General features: G+C 36.7%; 1 protein-coding gene and 1 long non-coding RNA gene across 3 annotated transcripts in view; one reads left to right on the top strand and one right to left on the bottom strand.

The window, feature by feature from the left end:
- The window catches only part of fgf11a (fibroblast growth factor 11a), an 80,132-nt gene that overhangs the window by 43,178 nt on the left and 21,954 nt on the right, over positions 1–15,000 (bottom strand). The window lies entirely within an intron of this gene.
- On the top strand, positions 8,562–11,905 carry LOC309490815. Its single transcript, XR_014202835.1, has 2 exons — positions 8,562–10,722; positions 10,801–11,905. It is a non-coding gene; the product is annotated as an uncharacterized lncRNA (long non-coding RNA).

Genomic DNA, 15,000 nt, shown 5'->3' with positions numbered 1-15,000 from the left:
TGAATAGAAGTTAAAAAATAACAGCATTTATTTGAAATTGAAATCTTTTGTAACATTATAAATATCTTTTGTAAATGTATATGACATTATAAATGTTACTGTCAACCAATTTAATGTGTCCTTGCAGAATAAAAGTATTAATTTCTCAAAAAAAAAAAAGATTGACCCTAAACTTTTGAACAGTAGTGTATGGCCAAAATTAGATAATATAATTGCCAACACTGAAAAAATGTTTTGAATAATACTGTACAGATGAAGAATTCAGTTACCACATTTATAGAATAATGAAAATTATATTTATAGATATTATTGTTATTACATTATTGGTGTCTTTCAATGGCACTACAGTGGATTTTCAACAAAAAAACCCCAGCAAACTAGATAAATGATTAACAATTAAATATCCAAAATCATCAATTTAACCCAGCATTGGCTGATAGCTTTATATATATATATATATATATATATATATATATATATATTTATATATATATATATATATATATATATATATATATATATATATATATATATAAAGAATAATTGAAAATAATTGTAAACCTTAGAATGTTTGTCAACCAATTAGATTCAAGCATTCAACAGCCCCATAGTATATATATATATATATATATATATATATATAGAGAGAGAGAGAGAGAGAGAGAGAGAGAGAGAGAGAGAGAGAGAGAGAGAGAGAGAGGGAGAGACATATATGCAGTATGTATACACCTATTTTACCCTTCAAAAAAAAAAAAGAAGAAAAAGAAAAAGAAAATAGGTGCATGATGTGTTGTGAGGAATAAAAGTATTAGATTTTCTCAAAAAAGATTAACCCTAAACTTTTGAACAGTATTGTATGGCCAGAATTGTATAATATAATTGCCAACACTAAAATCCTATTCTATTTTTTCAACAAAAAAAATAAATAAAAAAGTAAAAAATAAACACACACGAAAAAATATTAGTTAGTTATTACATTATTGGTGTCTTTCAATGGCACTACAGTGGATTTTCAAAAAAACCCCAGCAAACTAGATAAATGATTAACAATTAAATATCCAACATCAACAATTTAACCCAGCATTGGCTGATAGCTTTATATATATATAAAGAATAATTTAAAATAATTGCACACCTTAGAATGTTTGTCAACCAATCAGATTCAAGCATTCAACAGCCCTGTAGTATATATATATATATATATATATATATATATATAGACACACATATATATATATATATATATATATATACATATACACATACTGTATATTATACAGTATGCATGTACACAGGTGCATGATGTGTTGTGAGGAGCCTTGCTCTATTCTGTCAGGAAACATTGTTCCATTGTTAAGCTGAGACACAGAGACTAAGACAGAGTTTACCCATAGAACAACAGTTGTTCCTGACACTGCCATCCTGCTGTTTTAACCCCGGCCAAAGAGTCGGCAAATAGAGAGAGAGATGAAAAGAGAGGGAAGCAATTAGCCTAGCGTGTGTGTGTGTGTGTCTGCTTTGTTTCTCCTCCAGGGTCCACCAGTCTCTCTTCTTTCCCGTGCCCTGGCCTCTGGAAAATGCTGATCTGGCTCTTTCTCTCGCTCTGTCCTTCTCCTTCCTTCTCTCCCACGTTCCTTTGCTCTCTCTCTCTCGCAGCCAGTCAGAGTCACGCAGTGGGACATGAACACAATGCTAATCAGGTGTTCTTCTTCATCTCTCCGTCTCGCTCGCGGTGATGTCAGAAGTCATAAAAGCAAGAAAACAGCCGGCCTGCGTATTTGTTCCTCCCTTCACTTTCGTTTACTCAGTGCTTCATTCACATACAGCAATACTATTTCAGGTTGACTAACATGTCTTGACTCTAATCCAGGGATAAACACTTACAAAATCACAGTTTTAAGACTCGATTTGACATTTTCTGAATGTGAGTGGTTGTTGCTATGCAGTTTAGGTACTTGCCTTTCATTGTAATTAACTGTGAAATTTACTAGTAATTTCTGATAGAAAATTGTTTCTAAAACTATTTTTATTTTGGTGAGGTAAAAGAGAGCACCTATCATTTCCCCCCTCCTACAATTTAAGTTAAACAGAGATTATTTTCCGTAAGTGGACACTTCTGTGCAGTGTTGGGGAACACTATTTAGTTACAATATTGGGTTACTCCCTAAAAAAGTAACTAAATGCATTACTTATTTACTTCTTATGAAAAGCATTGAGTTACGTTACATTTGCATTACTTTTTCTCACCTGGGCTGGGCTTGATTGTTTGTTTTTTAACAACAAAAACAAAACAAAAGTTATATTTTTGGCAAATGTAAATACCTTTTCGCACTAAAAGTGAATAAATGAATAAATTCACGTCTGTACAGTACGTAACTGACGCTGGTAGGTCACATGATCATGACAACATGGCGGATATAGTACGTCCAGATTACATTCATATATAGAGCATACTTTTTTAGCGGTTGTGAAGTAATTACTTATTTAAAACAAGTACCTATCGAAGACAGTATGCGAATATCGGACGCAGCCTCTTACTTCAGCAATAAAACACAAATGTAATGTTTGATCTAAAGTCATTTTAGCTTATTAATATGGCTAAATTGGATCATCGAAGGTCAGCAGACATTGATTAATTAATTCATTAAATTTATATTTTATATAGCGCTTTTCTCGGCACTCAAAGCGCTTTACATGAAAGGGGTGAATCTCCTCAACCACCACCAATGTGCAGCATCCACTTGGATGATGCGACGGCAGCCATATTGCGCCAGAACGCCCACCACACACCAGCTTACTGGTGGAGAGGAGACAGTGATGAAGCCAGTCAGTATATGGGGATGATTAGGAGGCCATGATGGACAGAGGCCACTGGGCAAATTTGGCCAGGATGCCGGGGATACACCCCTACTCTTTCGAAAGACATCCTGGGATTTTTAATGACCACAGAGAGTCAGGACCTCGGTTTTACGTCTCATCCGAAGGACGGTGCTCTTTGACAGTATAGTGTCCCCGTCACTATACTGGGGCATTAGGATCCACACAGACCACAGGGTGAGCACCCCCTGCTGGCCTCTCTAACACCTCTTCCAGCAGCAACCTGGTTTTCTCAGGAGGTCTCCCATCCAGGTACTAACCAGGCCCAGCCCTGCTTAGCTTCAGTGGGCAACCAGTCTTGGGCTACAGGGTGATATGGCTGATGGCAATAAAGTGATTAATAAAGTGAGATTAAATGCATAAAGTACATTTGTGTTATTTAACATATTTATTGCACGTTTGCATACTATTCTGAGTTTGCATTCACTGTTTTTATTCATTTTGAGGAACACTTAATGTGAGCATGCATTGACTGATCTCACTTGCACAAAATATTCAGTCAATAAGCATCATGTGTTCACACACAACACCTCTGCACTTACTCATGATTTTTCTCAACATGTGGACAGGAGAGCTGTCAGTCAATACATGGGAAAACAAAGTAACTTGCATTACTAATTTGAAAAATTAACTCAGATATAAATGTATGTAATATTATGTCAATTCAAAAGTGAGTTACTTTACTAGTTACTTGGAAAAAGTAATCTGATTAAGTAACTTGCGCTACTTGTTACCCCACAACTGCTTATGTGCATAATCATGTGTTTTATCTTTTAGAGTTTAGATGTGCAAAATGTTCTGCTCTAATGATCGTGTGTATGAATTCATTCTGACGCTTTAAATTAGGACTTGCTCACGACATGCTGGGAAAGCAGCCGGAGATGTCGGAATGCGACGACATCATCCCAAGCAACCGGCATCACCATGGTGACAGATGACACAAAGTGTTAGTTCACCTGAACTGGACAACCATCACTGCTAAAGAACCTAATCACTTAGACTAAATCATTATTCACAAATCTCAAGAACAGACAGGACATACTATGACAGGGATGGGGAAATACAAACAGTAGCTAATGAAGTAGCATTTTTACATACTACCCAGCAAGCAATTTTGCGCTTAAAAGACCAAATTGTCCAAAAATAGCTGTCCGAACACAGCCCAGACGTCTAGGCTTAAACAAGGCAAAATTTGGGCTGTCAGTGAAAATGTAATAGACGTCTAAACCATAGCCCAAGAATAGACTAGTCATCAATTAGATAGGAAGAAATGAAGAAATGAAACCAATCACCTTGTAATCACTGTTTACTTTGCTTACATGATGGAATATTATACTGTACATCTCGCATGTTATTTTGGCAAAACCAACATGTAACCAAAATTCAAGGTTATTTTGGCTTGAAGTGGGTTACTCATAGCCGGACTATATCGGGTCTATTCAGCCATCTTTATGCCAGTTTTTCATTGGGAATCGCTTAGCATTAAGAGTTAAGTGTCCTGAGACCGCAGGGGAATCCTGGAGAGTGACATATTGAGGGAATCCCCAGTTCTGCAGCACAGCGTAGCGATATAAAGTTAAGAAAACTAAACAACCGAGAGAAAATATGTCTACTACCTCAGATTTAACGTTTTATCTGTACATCAGCATCGGGGAATAACATTATAATCTCATTCACAGTAGAGTAAGCTGCTTACATGTGCAAATCTAACTGTGAAGACTTCAATGTAAACACAGCTTTTGTGTCTTTATCAGCTTTTCCATATATATATATACTGGCCCTGATCATCATCACAAATACTGACCGCTTGCTCCATTTCTGTAAATCAGTTTCTATGAATGAATGAGTCTCTCACCCGTTGCTCTATAGTTTTCTTCGTCAACGTCCGCTTGCGCCCCCTGCTGGTGAGACCGACTAACAGCTATGGAGATCATCAATCGGCAATCTACTGATATTCCTGCCGTTCCCGGATGTCAATGTTGAATTCTCTGTCGAATTTGAACCCCTGAATCTGTGGAAGCGAATTTGTAAAGCGATATAAAATGGACAAAAAATTGCCTGTCGAATATTATAGGTTGTATTTTGAAACAGAATGAATATTTTGAAAGTGAAATCTGAAAGGCGAATATGGATTATTGCATTTTTAAAAATGAAAACGTGTGTGAAATGTTTTGAATTGAAATATTCACAGCTTAAATATACAACCATGTTGAATTTCAGCCCATAAAAATGCAAGCCCTGAAAATACAATGCATTAAAATGCAATTAATATATTAATGCAATGCATATATTTTCAAGTAGTGCAATTCAACAAGTTTTTTTGTTTCAAAAACATTTGTCATTATTTTACTTCCATATTCTATAGTTAACCTATGATGAACCTAATTGATGGCTATTGCTTGCTGGGTACCGTCTCCTTCCCTTTCGCTCTCCTTGCCGTCTTTCCCTCTTTTCCTCATCTTGACCTCTTCTTTTCTAACTGTAGGTCAGTCTGTCATCCATCTTTTACACCACACACCCTCAGGCTAATCTCACGAGTCCTTAATCTAATCCTTATTCTTCTCTTTGGTCCCATTAGCAGCCTGAAAACATCACACCTTATCCCTGTTTTCACTCATCTGTTCATCATTAATTGCAACCAACAAACTTTAGCATCAGAAACATAATTGTGATATAATGTGATGGGCTGAGGACACATGACAATCACTGATCAAGTCACTGATATGACAAGATTCATACAAACAAAATGCAGACTAAATGAGCAATTATAGCTTATAAAGAAGAGAGCTGCATGAACATGCTGACGCAATAGGAGGAAATCAACGAAACTGACACACGCACACAAATCTATCTCTGAACGCTATTGATCTTTAGGACAAGCTGCAATGCTATAGATGACATATATATGAGTGTGTGAAATGTGAGAGAGTGTAAGAGCATCATTGCTTAATTGAATCACTCATGATGAATCTGTTATCACATGAAGACATGATTCATGTTTAACATTGTGATGCGTCAGCATTGAATTCATGTAAACTTCTTGCACTCATTTAGACATGATGAGAACACACCCTGCAGAGACTGCAGACACACACGCACACACACACAGAGACACACACACACACGCGCGCACACACAGAGGCTTCCCCCTGTGACCGCCACACCTCTTTCTCCCTCGCCTCTCATTCACACTCTCCTCAAAGGTGATTCATTCATCGCTGCCACATTTGCATTGATTCACTGCGGTAATGCGGGATCTGGGTTGCCAGGTATTCCACTGACAAATCTCTCCAGGCTTCACCGGGAAGGGCTTTCCTTAAGTGTGTCCTTCAGGGGATCTGGAAACCCCCTTCTCTAAGCTTGGCAGCTTCTTAAAGCCTGGCTCCTGACGGTATGAAATGATAATGAGGGTTATCAATGAAATAATTACAGTCTTGGAATTCTGGACAAAACACAACTAATTGCCTGACTTCATCCCAGAGGATTTAGTTAGTGTGGGGAAAAAAAAGAAGTCATTGCTTTTCAATGAAAGAAAAAATAGAGGGAGAAAGATTTTCAATGATATTAAAACAGCATGTCCTTGTTCTCTAAGCTCATTTAGAGGAAAATTCTTTTTTTTATTTAAGTATTTTAAATAAATCTATAAGAATGCAAGAGGACAGCCCGTCTCTCCTTCTCCTTCATCTCCTTCATCTCCTTCTCTCGCTTCATTCTTTCATTTTTCCACTCAGTTGCCAACGCCAAAATCATTGCCCTCAACAGGGCAGCGACACGCTATGCTAACCTCTCCATAAGCACGCTCAAATACATCTCCTGCTTCCTCCCTCGACTGCCATTTAACATTTATATGGCAAATCAAAGAACGTATTAGGAACAGTAGCAGGGTGACCTGCAGTAAAAAAAGTCAATTATATTTCAGACGCTGTGTTTACCACACAGCCAGTGACCTTGGAAAGAGCTAATGGTGAATTTAGAGGACATGCCAAGACACATTTAGGCTTCCCATTCAAAGCTGACAAACTGCAAGGTATTCAGCCTTTCTATCAGTCACAAAAGTTCATTAAGTGCCTAACATGGTCTAAATACGAACAATTATTTGAATATGAATGTGTAAATCTAAATAAATTTTGGTAAAGAGGACAACTAGATTAAATGTACTGAACATAAAGGAGCATGCCAATGCCGTTTAGTCGTATTTAAAGAGTCATGAATTGAGAAATTGAAATGACATATAAGACGTCATTATACTATAAAAACATCCATAAATTTCAGAACTTCCTCGTTAGTCCAAAAACAGCTTTTATTGAAACCAAGATCAGAAAACGACTTGTTTCGGAATTTGTCACATTACGAAAGACCGCCTCTGCAGAAGAAGATCGACGCCCACTTCTACATAATTTCCTCTTTAGCCCCGCCCACCGATTCGCACATGTCCTGTAGTAGTAAATACGAGACAGACGCAAAGACAGGATTACTTGAGCAACAAAACCATAGAGGATTACAGACGTTTTGAAGTGCCACGTTGTGGAAAAATCCAGTCTTTGTATTGCCTTCCTTGTGATCCTACTTTATTCGCCACAAACAAAATTTATAACACATATGTAAAACAAATGTTTCAACTACAGTATGTAACAAGATATTTTTAACATTGGAAGTTTTCAAAACAATTCAGGGACGGTTGAAAATTATTTTAATATGTTACTGTTACCCAATCATAGCAGTGGGTTTACTTCCAAGTCTTGAATGCGACACTGCCATCAAAGTGAGTGTTTGAAAGAAAGGCTCAAAAACAGGATTGAACTTATTACTTCTAAATAAGGATGCTTTTTCGTGTCAAAATCTTGATCACATTATAAGTGGATCTCAGAGAACATTATGAATTCAAATGGACAAAAGTGCAGTTTTAATGACAGAGTTTCTCTACGAACAGTCTGAATTTGATGGCGCTGAAAAAAGACATAAACCTCTGAAACAATATTGCTTACCATAACTTCTCCAAGAAAAACTGTGAGATAAAACCAAACAGATGTGAAAAAGGGTGACTCAAGATTTTTAAACTCGCACGAAGCCTCACAAATCACGGTCAGGAATAGTGTGTTAATTGGATTTTAACTGTTAGCGTAAGGCAAAAGTTAAGGAAGCTGTAGAACTGTTAAAGAATGTACTCTTGCTTATTCATCCATGCAGAAAGCATATGAAATTGAAGTGGTGTTAGCATATGCTGAATGCACACACACACACGCTCCTGGATGTTTAATTCATTAATAAATCCATTATGAGTCTTTTAATTACACTTTGTTCTCCCACAGAGACACTTGGGTCCCGTCACGACCGCACCACGCCTCCCCCTCCCTCTCTGCCGTCCCGCCCATCAGTTTTTCTGCTGACGAGGGAGTCCCTGAAAGCACAGAGCGGCCCCGCTCATCCGCAGGAACGTCGCAGGGGGCCTCACAATGCAATTAGACGAAATCCCAAGCCTTGCGAATCAGTCTGTGACAGGAGTCTGAATTATAAGTGAATGTGTGTTGAGTCAGCACAAACAGAACTCGGGGGAGTCCACGCACACATTCACACTCCTCCATCCAACAAAAAATAAAGATGGGAAAAACAGATTAATGAAGAGTGAGCATGGATGGATGGATTCTGGAAGAGGATGGAGAGAAGTAGACAGAGAGAGTCAAGCTAATGGAGCTGCAATCTGCCAGCTAACATCTCGAGACGTTGAGATGGGATGGGAACAACACAGGCAGCGACAGAGGAGAAGAATTACAGAGAGTTAATGAGGAGTCAATGGTTGGATCATTATTTCAGTGATTATTATGTTTCTACACTGTAAAAACTAAAGGAGCCTCAAATATCCTGTCGGATACTCAAGGAACTTCAAAATGTAATTTAAGTGCCTCAAAGCTCTTTCTCATAGTAGGGTTACTGGAGGAGCATTGACAATCTTTGAGGTTCTTGCTGGAACTTATGGGATCCTTTAAGCACTTTGTATTTAGTTCAGAGGTTCTGGAGTCACCTTTTCATTACCATGAGACCTCGAAGTGCTGTGGGGGAAAATAGAGGAACTTGAATGCGATAAAAGGGTTATTGGAAGATCTTTTAACATTTAAGTGGTTCCTGGAAGATCTCTTATGTTAAAGCCAGCATCTGGAGGAGCCCAATGGTTCTGTGAGGCCAGAATGAGATTATTATTATCCTATTATTATTATTATAGGCTACTTAAGTTTGATTCAGTATACATACCCAGGTGAAAAAGACGTACTATTAAAAATGTACTGTACTTGAGTGTGTTTTTAGTAGGCCTACAATACAAATACTTTAATGCATTTTTAATACATTTAACAGTAGCCTACGTCTTTTTCACCTAGGTAGCTTACATTTATTTATTATCTATAGGCCTATTTTATTGATTAATTTAAACCATAAACAACAACACTATAATAATATTAATAATACGAATTCATTAATTATTATTGAATAAATAATAGTAATAAAATAATAATTTTTACCTACTTCTTCATAAATTATTATTTGAAGAAGAAGAACCAGGAGGAGAAAAGTTTTATTCTGTCACGAAACTGCTGCTATTCCTCTACTGTCGTCGCTTCAGTGATCCTCGCGCTGCTCGCGCGCAACAAAGCTCAGCTGATCCACGTCATCGGGGAAGTAACGGCTCCTCTCATCAAAGCTTCCGCCGTTTGTTCGGCTCTCCGTTACAAGGTTTGTAAACTCGCCAAATAAATATAAATACAGAGTCTACTCACTATATATTCAAACACACATATATATAAACTAAATGTATTATACATTACTACTTTTTTACAGTGTTTACCACTCGTTTATTGCACAGTAACTGGTATGAAGGTTTTAGCCGCGATGCTAACTACGTTTATCTAACGTAAGTTAATGAACAAATGGAAATTATTGACTTATTGTCTTAGATAGATTTAGTCATTCAATTCAACATATTCTGTAAAACTGTGTCTTCAAATTGCTGATATAGCCTAACTAATTTAGCTGATTCCTGCTGTCGTCATTGGCGTTTGTTATGAATAACAAAAGCAGGTTAATATAGTTTGGTCTGTTTTTGTTTAGCCTAACTTTACTTACTACAGGTGCCCTCATTCTCTCAAATACCATTTTAAAGCCATTTACTGGTCAATTAATATTATGTTGTGAATAATCAGCTTTGTTCTTTTGTTTCCCCAGAACAACCATTACATTTCTAAAATAATCTGAACATTTCAGAGGCAACATTGAATTACAGTAAGTTACCTACACCACATGCACGTACTTTATTACTATGAACTTTCTCTGTGTGAAATTGTATTGTTTGACTGTGTACTTGTGTTTTTTAATCAGTTATTCTCTGAAAATCTTCCCTCATGCTCTCAAATCTCATTCATGTTACTCAGAAAAATAATATCACAGGTTTGGAGCTAATAATGCTATGCATTTTTATAGGCTATACCTTAATCATACGCATTTGAATATGAGACATTTGAACCCTGAATTATAACTTCAAGTTTAGTCTTTTTCGAAAAAAAAAAAAAAAAAGGAAAAAGCTATTATATGGCTTCAGAAGACTTACAACACAACTCATAACACATGAGTTGAGACCTCATTGATTATTTTTAGGATCTTTTCTGGCACATTTTTGGAGCTTAACCATTTTTACATAAATTGTTGCATTGAATTGAACTAGACAAGTGTACATAAGAATAGTTTGAATGAATTACAAAAAAATGTTATGCTTGTGTTTCATGCAGTGATATTGAATGGTGACGGGTTGTATTATGCCTGAGATCTGCTTTCGGGTTCCACAGACAGAAAGTCAAACAGGTTTGGAACGTCACAAGGCTGAGGAAATTATTTAATAACTTTAATAACCTTACTAACAGTAAATTTTGTACTTTGCAGGGATCTCGGTAAGCTGAAATACAAGTTTGATCAAGAATAAAAATCCTCCTGTAGACTGAAAATCACTGAAGTGCCTGGACCATCCACCAGAAAAGAGGAAAAACAAACCGAAATGAAGCTGATGCACCTTTTCACTTTTCTAACTCGTTAAGTACCTCACGTGTCCCTTGAGAAGATTTTATAATTGATTGCATTTTATGTTGCAGCGAGTAAAGGTGCATCACATTTGTGAATTTCATGAAATTACACAGGCAAAAAGGTCCATTGACCATTGTCAGCAGTGTAGCGATGTAATGTATGAAGCACCACACAAAATTGCCGATCGTGTGGATTCTTATTGAAATGACTGAATTCACCAGTGAACATTCACAGAACAACAGATAATTTTACTGCACCTTAACTCTGTTAAAATGGAAAATGTTTTCTGCTTGTTGTGACATAAGGAATACTGTTTCCGGGTCAAAGCCTCTACTTCTACTTCCTCTATCTTGTTTCTAGATATTGAGAATACTCAACAACCATTTATGGGAACTGTTGATTCAAGTCACACATTTAAGCTTTTCAAAAGCCATAGTGTACATTTCAGTCTCCAGTCTCACGGCATTCCAGACTTCAACATTTTATTATTCAAAATAGCTGAATAACTAAACCATCTGAGATTTCGGAATAGAGATAAAGGTTAGGATCCTAATTTTCAGGAATATTACAGCACAATGAGTGTATATTAGCACTGTTTGTTGTTTGTTTTTGGCATCTGATAGAGCTTTTGGACTTGGAAACAGTGACGTCAGACTTAACAAGCGGACTGAAACACATGTTTTAAAATTAAGTGAAGATGGACATTTTTAATTAGTCAAAATTGTAATTTTTACATTGATTTATTACATGGAACATGTGTTTTCCATGCATTTTGTTGAGATGTCTTTTCTTGTGTAGCCTATTGTATACACATGGTTGATTATTCATGTTACTTATGTATTATACTATTTTTTTGTGTGTGTGTAATCATTGATATTAATCTATTACTAGCTTTTTTTTTCAAGTGCATGGAAGTGTATGTATTAAAATGGATCTAAAATATGTAATAAACAATTCTTATTTTGTATTTGGTTCAGTTTGTTTATTATAATAGAAGTCAATGGTGGTAACTAACAACATGAAATTAATTTAATACAAATAAAATAAAATTGAAATTTGGTTCCTGGAGGCACCCACAGTGGTTCCACACAGTGCCTTATATAAGAGTTCCTCAGGAAACCTGTGTGGTTCCTCAGAGAACTGCCCCTTTTTAAAGGGTGCCTAGAGGATCTACAGACGGTTCCGCCGGTGTGGCAAAGTGAAGAACCCCAAAAGGTTCCTCCAGGCACCTTTTATTTTTACAGTGTAGCATATTATATGTTTGGCAACAGTTCTTCTAACCTTAATTGATGGATCAATGTCTATCTGCAGTCTATCCAAAAAAGGGGTCAAATCCCATTACATTCTAACATTGCAACATTACAATCTAAAAACAAAATAATGCTTTTTTAAGAAGTAGTTAAATTTACTAAACTTAAAAAAACAAAAACAAACAAAGCTAATATCATAATATCATACACATGTAGGTTTGAAATTCTCTAGCACATTTATGTTCACCAACAACAATAAATATTCAACAACAAATATTTTAGCTAAATATATTTATAATTTAGTGCTAATGTATATTTTAGTCAGAATAATTGCGCAGAATAAAAGAGGCGGTACTCCACAGAACGTGACTTGGCGCTGATTGGACTATATCCAGAGGCAGAACAACAGTGAGTGACTGCTAGCGTAACTCTGTGGTTGAATGAGATTGTGATTGAAAAAGTCCCCTTCACACTTTGGTGGTGCGTCGCCCGATCGCCCTAATGAAGAAACCGCCGCTGCTTTTGATGGAAATAAATGTTATTGTTATTTTCATCAAGAGGTGCATCAGTTTTTAGTCAAGATCTTGTACTGACAATGCAAGAGTCCAGCACTCTGTAAAGTCTCCTCCAGCACATCCCAAAGACTTTCAATAAATTTAAGATCTGGACTCAGAGGAGCCGATTCATGTGTGAAACTGATTCTTCATGCTCCTCCCAACCATTCTTTCACAGTTTGAGCCTGATGAATCTTGACATCGTCATCCTGGAACATGATCATGATGTGTCTTCCTACATGGATGTTTGAGAAATGAAAAGCTACACACTCCACCAATTAGGGTTAGACGAACTTTTGCCAAACATATATACAACATGCTAGAAACATAATAATCACTGCAATAATGATCCAATCATAGACCAATCATGCCTATATTTAAATCCAAACAGAAACTTTGTTTGGCCACACATGCTTTAAATTGAGCAAAAGTGTTAGTAAGTCCAGACCTTAAATTCATTGAAAGTCTTTGGGATGTGCTGGAGGAAACTTTACAGAGTGCTGGACTGCATTGTCAATACAAGTTCTTGGTCAAAAATGTATGAACCTCTTGATGGAAATAACAACACAATATTAATTTCCATTGACAATGCAGGAGTCCAGCACTCTGTAAAGTTTCCTTCAGCACATATAAAATGATCGAACACTAGATAGACAGACAGACAGACAGACAGACAGACAGAAAACCCCTCTATCCACACACACTTACAGTTATTTAAATCAAGTGTAGACAGAACGGCTGCTGAAGTCTTTATTAAAGAGAAACAGTAGTGATTAGCAGTTATTACCTCTCCAACAAAACCCCCAAACAACAAAACAATGAAGAACGTTCAATCAGAGTCTGTTAAAATCACTCAGGCAAAGTGATGTCACTTAAATGTTCAACGAGGTCTTACATACGTCCAGGGAAAACAATGGTGGTATTATATGCTCTCTTACTGACATTAAAATAATTGAACATCAGCTGGTGTTATTTAAAATGTCTAGTCAAGTAGTCAAATTATTGAGTTGTTTTGTTACGAGATACATTGGTGTTTTTGTTTAATTATAAGCTCCAATAAATAAGTCCTTGCTCATGTCCTAAGTAATACATAAAAACGTCAACTAGAATAAATGATATATGAAAGAGTATTATGACTGTACTGTATTTGAGTACTGTCAATCTTTAAAACATGTTCTGTCAAAAGTAAACTGGAGTTACAAAGAGCATGGGATTTGTGTACATATAGTTTGGTACTTATTCCTGCTGTGCAGACGGACTCAAGACACGTGTGTGTTCATGAGCACGCATGTGTGTGTGTGTGTGTGTGTGTGTGTGTGTGTGTGTGTGTGTGTGTGTGTGTGTGTGTGTGTGTGTGTGTGTGTGTGTGTGTGTGTGTGTGTGTGTGTGTGTGTGTGTGTGTGTGTGTCTCCTGGGTGATGGATGTGCGTGCAAAGCGGTGAGTGCGGTTGCAAGTACATGCTGGTTGTGTGCATATATGTTTGTGTGTACAGTATGTTCGTGGTTTGCATGGATGCATACTGTGGAGTCTATAAAAGTATAACACAACACATTTAAATTTAAACATAAACATGTTTTTAGAACGGTTGTAAAAATAATAAGCTATATTTAAACTCCCTTCACACGCAAACAGCTTCCCTTCATGCACATAAAACTAACACAGCTCAACATATTCATACTGACAGATCCAGGCCCGTAGGGTTTCCAGTCTTTCTGCAGGAAAACATTTATCGATAGATTTCCTGGAAAAAATTACGGACGAGTAAAGAATGGCAAAAATATGATCTGCCCATTCATGTAGAGAAAGAAATAAAGATGTGTGTATTGATCGCAAGGAAACAAGCAGCTTTTGGCATACATGTAGATAGTGTGATAAACAGATTTGATGGATACACACTGATATCTATCTATCTATCTATCTATCTATCTATCTATCTATCTATCTATCTATCTATCTATCTATCTATCTATCTATCTGTCTGTCTGTCTATCTATCTATCTATCTATCAACTATCTATCTATCAACTATCTATCTGTGAACCATATTTCTCTCTCTCTCTGACCCTTATACAGTTGTCACTGCCCTGTCCTTCAATAACAGCCCGTTCCCAAAGGCTAAATTGCATTGTGTCAGGATCAAAAAGGAATCTGTACTGAAATGTGACGCAGACTCTTTCAAGGTTGGACTGATTTGATCGGGGACCTTGTTAAAAATAAGCGTCCCCACTTCCAGAAACAGCACGACATTTGGCAGCAAT

Source organism: Leuciscus leuciscus (genome assembly GCF_965113295.1).
Source record: "Leuciscus leuciscus genome assembly, chromosome: 2".
In the NCBI taxonomy this organism is placed as follows: Eukaryota; Metazoa; Chordata; class Actinopteri; order Cypriniformes; family Leuciscidae; genus Leuciscus; species Leuciscus leuciscus.
Note: the sequence above shows the minus strand (reverse complement) of the source record. Positions and strands in the feature narration are given on the sequence as shown.